This window comes from Centroberyx affinis, unplaced genomic scaffold (genome assembly GCF_046629955.1).
Source record: "Centroberyx affinis isolate AG114_WGS23_722 - 3 ecotype Tasmania unplaced genomic scaffold, CSIRO-AGI_Caff_v1 ptg002837l_1, whole genome shotgun sequence".
In the NCBI taxonomy this organism is placed as follows: domain Eukaryota; kingdom Metazoa; phylum Chordata; class Actinopteri; order Beryciformes; family Berycidae; genus Centroberyx; species Centroberyx affinis.
Genome location: NW_027280979.1, coordinates 315,023 through 327,498, shown reverse-complemented (window position 1 = coordinate 327,498; position 12,476 = coordinate 315,023).

Below are 12,476 nucleotides of genomic sequence, written 5' to 3'. Positions count from 1 at the left end.
TAATGGAAACGATGCGCGCTGATCAGTGCGTAATGCGCGCCCGGGCTCAGGATTGAATATCATAAGGGAACCCATATGGGAGGAGGTGGGAGGTGGGCGGAGACGGGAGGTCCGTCCTCTCCAGAAGGTGCGTTGGAGTGACACCACATCTGCGCATCAGTAGCGTTCTCTTCCACGAAAACGATCCCTCTTCTGCGGATCCCGCGCTAATCAAGGCCCGGGGAAAAAAAAAAAAAAAAAGAGGGGGGAAAAAAGGATTCGGGTCACCGATCCACCGATTGTAAAACAGAGCGGCGTTGCCTTGGGAACCCGAACACAGCCGATGTAAATAATGTGATCTATTGGTGCCATCTGGAAAAGATTGGGCCGAAGGGTGCCTCATTCTTTGCCTCTTCTCTCGCTATATGTGAGGGGATCCATTACCGTGTTTATTTGTGCAGCTAAGCCTTGGTCCGCGAATAGGATTATGTAGTGGGGGATTGAGAGTAGATCCTAAACAAACAGTGCTATTAAAGCTGGATTTCTGATATATCCTGAACAATAATGGATTTACAAGGCAAGGAGTTTTTCCTCTCTCCGTCTCACAACCTCTTCATTTTCCAGAAATTGAAACCAGACCCGCAGAGAGGAGCGGGGCTGCTCTGCTATGTGCGCAGTGAGAGGGAGGAAGCAGGCCAGATCAGTATTTATCATAGCTTTAAAACGCTTATATATTTGGGAAGAGAGAGGGGAAGAGAGAGAGAGAGAGAGAGAGATCTGACAATCACTATTTATGGTAGCTTTAAAACTCTTATGTGTTGCAGGGAGAGACGGAGTGAGAGAGGAAGACGGGGGTGTCGATCATTATCAAAGCTTTAAAGCTCTTCTACAGTATGTTGGAAACAGAATGAGAGAGAGAGGGAGAGAGAGAGAGGTCGATCAGCATTTATCACAGACTTAAACCTGCTATCTGTTGGAGAGAGAGTTCAAAGGAAAAGACGAGGGAGAGAGAGACAGGATGAGAAGCCTTAGGTCACTGCAAACGATCTTGTCTCAAATAATCCATACACACCTGAGTCTCTCTCTCTCTCTCTGTGTCTCTCTCTCTCTCTCTCAGGTTGGGCCTGTTCTTTGCCAAACCTTGCATACAGGTTAAGTCTGGTAATCTCTCTGAAGCCTGTCGTTGCTACTTGCAGCCACTGCAGCAGATTAACTCTCTACTGTTGGTTGTGTGTGTGTGTGTGTGTGTGAGTGAGAGAGAGAGAGAGAGAGAGAGCGAGAGAACGAAATAGATGAGCTCTATCCTGGTAATAGTTTGAGTGTGTTTGAGGGAGAATGTTGATGCTTGTGCGTGCATTCATGTGTGTGTGTGTGTGTGTGTTTGCGTGCACACACCTCTGCATGTACAGTACATGTGTTAGTGCATGAGTGTATTTGGGACAGTGTGTGTGTGTGTAGTAGAAGTGCATGGTTTCTCCATTTGAGGCCTGACCAAAGTCCTGCTGTGAACTGTACTGTAGCCTCAGTCTCTCTCTCTCTCTCTCACTCCCTCTCTCTCTCTGTTATCCCCTCATCTGTCATCACCACACTTACCTTTCTGTATCCCGTACAGCAGCCGCCAATGTACAAGACCCCCTTCATGCATTTCTCCTACATTAACACTGCAGACAATTCTTTCCTCAATGTAATACAATATACCCCAAAAACTACTGTAGAGCAAAACTACTGTTAGTAAAACTTTAAACCTGGTCCTCCAAACCTCTTGGCGAACCGCACCAGCAGTTCAGCAAAAAAAAAAAAGTGTGAATCTGGTCATCATGGATCTGCGTTATGAGTGAGAATTTTTGAGTATGATAAAGTATGATAAATATGTGTCCGTGCATCTGGCAGCGACCTGCGTCTCCTGGGTGATTGGACTATAATCGAATCAAAGTCAAACATGGTGTAAAGGCTATTCCGTTTCAAAATTATAGCCACTGCCCCAACAATAGAAGAGTTGTTTTAACGCGACTTTGCTGTAGATCCAGGCACCATACGGACGTTCATTGTTTGAAAATAATAAACTCAAATATACTACCAAAACGTTGTAGGCCAGCACAATAAACAGCACAATAAAGTATGTTCAAATGTGTGTATGAAAGAGAGAAAATAGATGATAGATGTATATAAGATGATACTATATTCTTAAATGATGAGATGGTTAAAAAACTGTGTTTGCTCTCAACTAAAGCTAGGACTCCATTGTTCCTCAAACTTTTTCCCCTTTGTTAACTTGTACCACACCCCAATTACTATGGGTGTGGCCAAGTTGCCAATCAGTGGCCAAGCTGTCAATCAAAATCAGAACTATAACAAAAATATGGTGGCTTGAAAATTATAATTATTATTCTTTAAATATAAACAAAAATGCTATTTTGGCTCCTACACATGGATTGTCAGGACGCTCAAGCGAGCTGAGGTGTTTACTGTACTGTGATTTTTTTTTTTTACAGTGTTTTTACAGTAAAATGTAAATATTAAGACAGGAAATTATGTGTGACAAGGTGTGTTGTGGTGAGAGAAAGAGAAATCAGATATCAGTGTGTGTACTGGAGACACATTTTAATGCCAGGTGCAAATGTTATCCAGCTACAACAGATCTAGACACAAGACACATGTTAACTGCAGGTGTAAAGAGGGCCGATGTATTGTGTATATGTGATTTATATGAGTGTGTTTGTGTTTGTGAATGTGTGAAAGTGTGTGTATAAGTGTGTGTGAAATGTCTCGGGCTGCGTAATGTGTGTGGAAACACTGAAGTGTGCGTTTGTGTAGGTGTTTTTGTGTGAGCGTATGCAAAAAATATGTGTAATATGAAATGTGTGTGTTTGTGCATGTGTGTGTTCTGAGCATGGTAAAGTAATAAGCAGTGGCTTGAGGGGATCGTGTGAAGCTGCTTGGTAAAATGACTACATTGTACTAAAATGTTCACACAGACTACAATGTCTCTTCACACACACACACACACACACGCTCTCTCACTTCACCACCTGATACAGTTCACAGCACACACACACACACACACACACACACACGTCCGAAAAGGCCTGAACAGTTTCTCGGTGTGAGGGCTGAGTCAGGTCATTTGACTCTTGTTTGGAGTGTTGCTGCAGCGCTGCAGCGTTTATTTATGTTGAATTAAAACACCAGTGGACACACACACACACACACACACTGAGGACACTCTCCTCTGGTCCGACTGTGTACGTGTGTGTAAATGTGTGTATTGTGTGTGTGTGTGTGTGTGAAGTGGAGCGTGTAGGGCCCTGCACACCCTGAGAAATTTTTGTGTGTGCTTAGGAATAGAGTCAACCGATCACTCATCATTACCAGTGATGTCACAGGTGCAAATCTATCAGCATGGGTATCAGAGAGCATGAATGGACGGACGGACCGACGGACGGACGGACTCACTCAACACAGGAAGTTCAAAAAATCCAAGCGGAGATGGTTCCATGATCGCGTGATTAATCGGCTTTGCCTTGGGATGTCAAGACCTCTCACTCCTTGGAGTTTAATTGAGTTTCCAAAGGGAGTTTTGGGGTCTTTGGGAGGAGAAATTCTCACGTTCTGCTGATAATCTGCTTTCCCTACAGCGCTGCACACTCTGACGCACGCTCTCCAAACTTTTCTCTCCTCTGACAGGAAAGTTGGTCAAATCCAATCATCTGATCATGGTGAGCCACCTCAGTTTGCTTTGCCTCTCAAGTTCAAGTTCAAGTGTGTTTATGTAGTCCTTTATCACAAGCATGTCTCAGAGGATTTTACAGAGAAGGAACCGCGCTAGATCTGATCAAAAATCAGTTGTGAACAAAATGATATAGGAACAAATTCTACATAATCTTCCCGGCACCACCACCCAACATGGTCTCATGAAAAGTCATGAAATGAGCACTAACTCTGAAATGCAGATTTACATGTGGAGGACAGGAGTTCTGTGAAAAATATGTTCCTCCACCAAAAACTGAATTCTTTGACAATAACATGAATTGGACGCTGCTAAAGGTTGGCTAACGGTTAAGTTTAGGCAAGTAAAACAACTTTAAGGTTAGGGTTAATATCATGGTTAAGCAACTAGAACAACTTGGTTAAGGTTTGGGAAAGGCTTTGGTCATGATTCAATAAAACCTAAGAACCCCCCAGAACAGGCATGAGTACATCTACCCCCAGAAGGTAACCGTAAGGATAGGCGATAGGTTACAGCAATGTTATAGGCTACTGAAAATAAATCTGCCCCCAGAACAAGCATGAGTCTTATAGCCTACTGTAAATAAAGGTGCCTAAAACAAGTTAAATAAAGCAAACTATGCTATATAGCCAGCTAACGTTAGCTAGCACACAAGCCATGACTAAAGAATATGTAGCTGGCTGTTTAACTGATCTCTATGGTCGTGACACAGCTAACTTGTTTACATAGTCAGCAAACTGTTCCACCTGAGCACTTGTCTCTTTCTATTTAAAAGGAAAGTAAAAACATTGTGAATAAAATACCTACAAATAAAACACATTTGTGTTAGCTAACTTGCCTCAATGCCAGCTCTGCCCGTCACGGTCCAGCTTGACGTTTCAAATTGGCTCGCCTCCTCTGTTTTTTGATTGGTCGCCTGATTGAACCAATCATGCAGTGACCAAAGATGTTTCAATAAGTAAAACTCCTATCTGCATTTATAGTCATGTCTCGTTCATGTAACTGTTTCCTGCTGGGAACACAGAACTTTAACACTTTATGTGCCACCAACGCATCATTTGGTGTTAACAAGTCGTGTTCATTTCACGTATTTGTGTGAGATCAGGTTGGATCCACCTCCTCCCTGTGTTTCACATTAATATCCTCTCCCCGTTCTCTGCCCTACTTATACTAAATACTGTCCAGTGGGGGTTTTCGGAAAATCCTGATCCATAGAAACATGTACAAAACGCAGCAGTTAGGATTCTTACTGGAGTAACACCCAACTTTAGCATCTTTACATTTCTTACCTGTTAGCTTCAGAATTGATTTTAATGGATGGGTCTCGCACTAATTTATATCACAAACTTTTTAATGACATATGACTGGAGCCTGAGGTCCTGAGGCAGGTTCCTATTGGCTGTTCAAGAGTCTAGATAAAAAACAAGATGTTCCTATTGGCTGTTTCAAAGACTAGATTTAAAACAAGAGGTTCCTATTGGCTGTTCAAGAGTCTAGAGCCAAAACAAAAGGTTTATATTGGCTGCCTCAAAGTCTAGTTTGAAGACAAGAGGTTTTTATTGGCTGTTCAAGAGTCTAGATTAAAAACAAGAGGTCACTATTGGCTGTTTTTTGAAAGTTTAGACTAAAAACAAGAGCTTCCTATTGGCTGTTTCAAAATTGAGATTAGAAACCAAAGGTTCTGATTGGCTGTTTCATAGTCTAGACTAAAAACAAGAGGTTCTGATTGGCTGTTACAAAGTCTAGATTAAAAACCAAAGGTTCTGGTTGGCTGTTCCAAAATCTAGATTAAAAACAAAGGGTTCTTATTGGCTGTTTGACAGTTTAGATTAAAAACAAGACACGATTGCTTCTTGGCCATCATGGCTCCTAAACTTTGGATCGACCTGCCTCAAATCACCTCTTAAATCTCACTTTTACAGCCTTGACTTTATGTGACGACCTGCCATTAATTATCTCTGACCTCCCTTTAGTTTAGTTTTATGTTCTTGCCTTGCTTTTCTTACCTTGCTTTCATTGCTTTTGCTGTCAATTTTATTTGTTTTTGTTTTTTACTATTTTGTGAAGTGCTTTGTTTTTGTTGCTACAAAAGTGCTACATAAATAGATATTCTGATTATTATAAACATGACTCTACTACAAAACAGGTGAAATGAACATGAGAGATGGCTAACAACCAATTCACAGCCTGTTGTCGTTTTTCAAGCTTATGAAGCACAGTCAGAATGCCTTCAATGTTTCACCAGCCAGGTTGACTTGGCTTGAACTTCCCATTGTATAATGTGACTTGATGGCTTGTGTTGGTTTCTCATCAAGGCTGCAGACCTCAAAGCCGTCATCCCCATGTGTGTGTCAACACCAGGAAGGACCAGTCATCAGGAGAGGCGCACACACACACACACACACACACACACACACACACACACACACTCTGAAGCTGAAGACAAGCGATAAGAGATAGGAGAAATGAATTCATAGAGAGCGAGAGAGAGAGAGAGAGAGAGAGAGAGAGAGAAGGAAATACAGACTACTGACCACAAGAAAAGCTTCAGGTTCAACTGGGGGAAAAACTTAAATATCCCACGACATTTTCATATAAATGAATTATGTGTTTTCAAGGTACTCACAGGCGCTTCACAGCAGAAAACAGCCTAAAAAGAAAAAGAGAAAGAATTACAATTTAATAACATTAAATTGAAAGCAGAAAGATGAAATGACTCATGGCAAAATAGGAACGACAATAAGAACCATGAGATAAAAAACTGAACAAAAATATATTAAATAGCAAACAGATGCAAACTTAGAAAAAGGATAAAACTAAATAAGTAGAGAAAATGGAGGAGAACACGGGACAAAATTCAACAGTCAAGGCTTGGGAACTGAAATGACTTGAATTGAAATAGAGAAAGCAATACATAGAAAGAGCGCAAACAGAATATAGAGAGAGGGGAGGAAGAGAGGAAGAGAGCAAGGGATATAAAAAAGAGAACAAATCAGAGAGAGACTTCCAGAAACTCTGTGTGTGTGTGGGGAGGGGGGGGGGGGTGGGGGGGGTTAGGGGGTAGTGAGAGATACAATCCAGAGCCCACCGCTTCTCTTTGGAAACTGTCCACAACTCCACAACTCACTGCACAGGTCCGACCTGTCAGCACCATCCATCCACGCTCCAACGAGACCCAGCCGCTCCAAAACTACACGGAGACACCCAAACTGAACAGTGTCCCGGGCTCCTCCATGAACATTAACCCAAACTGTAGAAGCCAGCGTAATCAACAGGCCGGCTACGTTACTTATACACACACACACACACACACACATAGAGACACACACACACTGATTATCAGGCCTGGTGATTTTGGTTGTCTCCCTCTCCTCTCCTATCATCTGTGGTTAGCCGTCATCTGGATCTTATTTCTGCTCTGTGCGTCCTGCACTGTAATCCAGGAGAGAGGGAGAGAAGGAGGGGGGGAGAGAGAGAGAGAGAGAGAGAGAGAGAGATGCAGGAGACAGAAAGAGTGAGAGGGAGAGAGAGTGAGATGAGAGGCGGGTAAGAAAGATGAGGCAAGGCTCCGCTCGCTCGCTAATTTGGCGTCCACCGGCGAGCCAAGAGGAAGTGGAGCTGCCAGATCTCCTTTCCCCCACAATCCCTCACCCCGGCTGGCAGCGGACCGCCCGGGGGCCGGCCTCCTCCCCCCGGAGCTCCCTCCGAGTGTGAGGTGCCAGCTTCAATCTCCCCGATTTCGCCTCACTTTCACCGGGGCGGCCGGCCCTCGGGGACAGGGGGGGGTTCAGAGGGAAAGGGGGGGGGGGGGGGATTTTTCGTAATTTTTTTTTTTGGTTTTGGAGGGGGGGGGGGGAGCAGGATTCTCACGGTGGTTATCCCTCCTCAGCAGTGTAAATGAGTTGGGACTGACCTCGCCCCTGGCTTGCATTATGCGCCGACTTGTTAATTTGACGCCTTTCTGCTGACAGAGAAATGCCTCGGAGAGAGAGATGCTGCTGATGAACACACACTCTCTGCAGCTGAATGAGAGTGTGAGTCGAACCAAATATGTGTGGAGGGCAGTATAATATTGCAACACTTTTCCTGTTGATATATAGATGGCAAGTATTGATGTTTCTCTTCAGATTTCATTTGAAAATGCCTTAGATAAGATGAACGTTGATCCTTCAGGGGAAAAACAGTAAAAACCAGAGGTGCAGGTTGGACAGCAACAAGTAAAAAAGTGAATGAAGGATATACATACGACATACGTGGAAATAAAAGAAATGAAACACATTTTTTTTTTTTAAATCGAAAACATGACAATGATTCACTATCAAAATTATTTTCTTGAATATGGGGGAAAAATGCTTGAAAAGTGAAATAATATGAATTTCTTTATAATGTATATTTATTATTTTTGCTACTATTGATATTGATAATGAAATTGATGCAAGTGTCAGGGAAAAGTATCAGTGATTTTTTTATTGCCACGCTATTGAAATATATTACAGTATCAAATCACTTTGTATGCTTTGATTATTGCAAAACACTGAGAAACGCAAAACTATCCAATCATGTATTAGAATAACTAAAAAATGAATATTATAACAATAACATATCAACAGCTTTTATGGTCATTTTCACCCCTAATTTGCATAATACTAATAATAATAATAATGTCTTATTACAAATACAAGACTTATAAATATAACAACAGGAAAGGATGTAGTATTAAGGTAACATTTTCTGAAATGATAGACCATCGTTTGGACTCTCTCTCTCTCTCTCGCTCTCTCTCTCTCTGACTCACACACACACACACACTCACCTAATAATATTCACAAACATACACACACTCACTCTCACACACACACGCATTAAACCACCCGATACAGCTTCCACACACATGTGGGACAGACTTCTAAGGCAGATTGATGTTCCACATGTAGCAGCGAACCCCGATGCTCAACCTGCTGTACAGATGTATGGATGCTGGTGTGTCGGTGCAAGTGAGAGAGTGAGTGAGTGAGTGAGAGAGAGACACAGAGAGACGGGGAGAGAGAGAGGGAGATACAGAGAGAGAAAAGAGAAACAGACAGAAAGAGCCAGTTACCCTCACAGCGGGAGTGGTATTCAGAAAAACACAGAGTAAAGTACAGAAACAGGGGAAAAAAAGTAGATTTTCTGGCTGTGTTGCAGAGTCTGACACTTTTGTGAGCTCTGCCATAAAAGCCTCAGACTGTGATAGAGAAAAAAGATAAAGAGAAGATCTGAGAGCAGGCCTGGGAGAACATCAGAGGACTGGCACAAACTCACCTATATGTACATATGCCTGTAATATACTGTATACCTCTGTAGACATATGGCTGCAGGTATCTAAAGATATACTGTTACGGGTTACAATGATACAGTATATTGGTTTGCCAATAGATAGTGCTGATTAAAGGCTTTTCAGGCCACAAAAACTCTCTCTAGCGGCCATGTTGGAGGTCCTCAGCTCTTAGGCAACACTGGCTCTAATAAGCAGCTGGTTGTGTTTCTAAACAACTTGTCCATCTCTACAAAACTGAATAGACATGGTTAGTTTATGTGCTGGTTTTGATTAGGGAACTGATCATTTCATCACAGATATCTGATCGATGTTTTGTGTAGAAAATGTCAGCTTGTTAGATAATCTGTGCAGCTAATCATCACTGTCTTGTTGTAAAGACATCTGATTTGCGCAGTAGCTAACGTATCTAGTAGAAGCTACTGTCAGTGGTGGAAAGTAACTAAGTATATTTACTCAAGTACTGTACTTAAGTACAATTTTGAGGTACTTGTATTTTACTTGAGTATTTCCATTTATGCTACTTTGTACTTATACTCCACTGCATTTTAGAGGGAAATATTGTACTTTTTACTCCATTACATGTATTTCACAGCTATAGTTACTAGTTACTTTTCAGATCAATATTTTATATTTAAAACATTTGATCATCTTTATAAAATAACTATAAAATAGCATTGTTATAGATTAGAATACCCAAAAGTATAGCTAAATTGTTTAGATTAGCTTCACGTTGACAACTTTAAAATGCTGCTTACATGTACATGTATGTCAATAAATCAGTATTAATATTCCAATAATTTATGAAAAATATAACTCTCTAAATGGGGACAGTTTGCATAATGAGTACGTTTACTTTGATACTCTAAGTACATTTTGCTGCCAATATAATGTACTTTTACTTAAGTAAGATTTTGAATGCAGGACTTTTACTTGTAATGGAGTATCTTTACATTGTTGTATTTCTACTTTTACTTAAGTAAAAGATCTCAGTATTTCTTCCACTACTGGCTACTGTTAATAGTTAACTAGCATTAGTTAGCTAGCTAAGTAGCCAGAAGGCTAATTTAGCAAAGCAATGTTAACATGCAGCTACGCACTACGAACACTAGCTTCTATTAGATATGTTGGCTAGTGTGCAAATCAGAAACAAGATAGTGATGGTTAGCTGACCAGATCTAGCTAACAATCTGACATTATCTACACACACAATCAATTAGATTTATCTGGTGAAATTATCAGTTCCCAGTCATAAACAACACAATAATTAACCATTTCTATTCAATTTTTGCCTGATATAAGACAGAACTGTCAACTCGTTCCACTCCATTTCCATCTTCAGTCTGACATTGCCTCCACTCTAACCGATTTCCGTGGGGGAGGGGGATTCGATTTTCCCTAACCAATCACTAGAGACCAACGTCCGTCTGAATCTAACGTCATTTTAAGTCGACACTGATGCGTAGCCATGACAACACCAGAGGTTCAGAAAGTATAGAGCATCTTTGACAACAAGGAGCAAAGTAAAAACAAAGTACGACGACTTTTAATCGATTCAGAACAGCCTCGATAGCAGCGTCTATCTTGTCTATAGTGGTCGTCATTGTTGTTATTACTCCTCCTTGGTTCCGGTGCACAGCTTGACAACAGCTTGACAACGGCGTTAGTCCCGCCCGTGGCGCTGATTGGCTAATGGTTAGTCTTCCCCAGCGCTCATTGGACCGATCATTTTTAAACTGGGAGAAACCGCTGTTTCATGTCACGATGCCAGACCAAAATCAGTCAACTCGGTGGAGTGGGCAGATTCAAAGGTCTCCAGGCAAATTCAATTTTGTATAGACGGCCAGGTTAAAAAACGCAATCAACTGTTCAATTACAATTACAATTTCCCAATTTGCAGACGCTTTTATCCAAAGCGAAGTACACATGAGATTTTAATACAACACAAGCAAGGTTCTAGTCAGGAGAGAACAACGAGAGTAAGTGCCATAAAGCTAAGTTCTGGTCCAACAGGACATACGAGGCAGTGCATACAGGCAATGCATAGAGTGCATAGAGGCAGATAAAGAAAGAGTTGGGGTTTTTTTTTGGTTACACAGTCCATCAGGTGAGAAGGTGTTAACTAAAGAGCTGGGTCTTTAGCCTTTTCTTAAAGATTGAGAGGGACTCTGCGGATCGAATGGAGTTTGGTAACTCGTTCCACCACCGAGGAACCACAGAAGAAGAGTCTGGCTAGAGACTTAGGGCCTTGTTGTGGTGGCAGCACCAGGCACCGCTCCTTGGCAGAGCGTAGTGGGCGGGAAGGAGCGTAGACCTGAATGAGGGAGTTCAGGTAGTGGAGGGATATGAACAGTGGAGTGACATGTGCTCGTTTGGGCCGGTTGAAGACCAGATGCGCCGCCGCGTTCTGGATCATCTGCAGAGGTTTGATGGCGGGAGCCCTGCCAGTAAGTTGTCTCAGTAGTCAAGACGTGATATTATTATAAGCGCCTGTACTAGGAGTTGTGCTACATGTTCAGACAGGTAGGGTCTAATCTTCCTAATGCTGTAGAGGGCAAATCGACACGACCGAGCAAGAGAAGCCACATGCTCCTTAAAGGTTAGTTGGTCATCAATCATGACACCCAAGTTTCTGGCAGACTTTGTGGGACTTTGTGTTCACAGCCGCTGTTGCCCAGGACCTCCAATATGGCCGCCAGAGGGTTATCACCTCTAAGCCCTCTGTAGAACTGAATAGATATGCTGTAACAAAAATGTGGTGTCTGTCAGTCATCTGCTCACCATATTAGTCCTTCCAATGGCTGGAAAGAGAATGCTTTATGCTTCATGCAGCATGTGCCGTAAATGTAGAACTTGTATGATGGCTACATCTGTAGTTACAGTTTTTCACAATTGTTTACACACTAAAATTGGAACTTCGGACACAATCACTGAAACCTGAAACTCATGTATCAAATCCCTAAACCAAGTCTGCAAAACTACAAGCACATTTTCTGCTTTTCACTCAGTTTGCAATTCTCTATCACACTTTTTGCAAAACACTACACACAATGTGTAGTTTTCTCTCGTTCTCTACCTTAGGCACAACATTCAAAAACTAAAATCACGTGTGTTCATTTGGAAGTGCTGCCATCCCAAATGCTTAAATTCATTTACCAATTGGCAACATCCACTCATCACACATATAAACACTACTATCTGAATTGTTCACTCAGAAATCAGAGCTTTAGCACTATAAAAAGGCCACAGGTGAGCTCTCTTGCTTTTGAGAACAATGGAAACCAATGTTGCAGTGAGAGCTAGAGGAAGAGGAGTGAGAGGAAGAGGAGGAAGAGGACAAAGAAGAGCAAGGAGAACAGTTATCTCAGATGAGATCCGGGTCACTTTGGTTCACCATGTGGTCCACATGGGTTGAGCATGAGGGAGGCTGGGCAGAGAGTCCAGCCCAACCTGAGC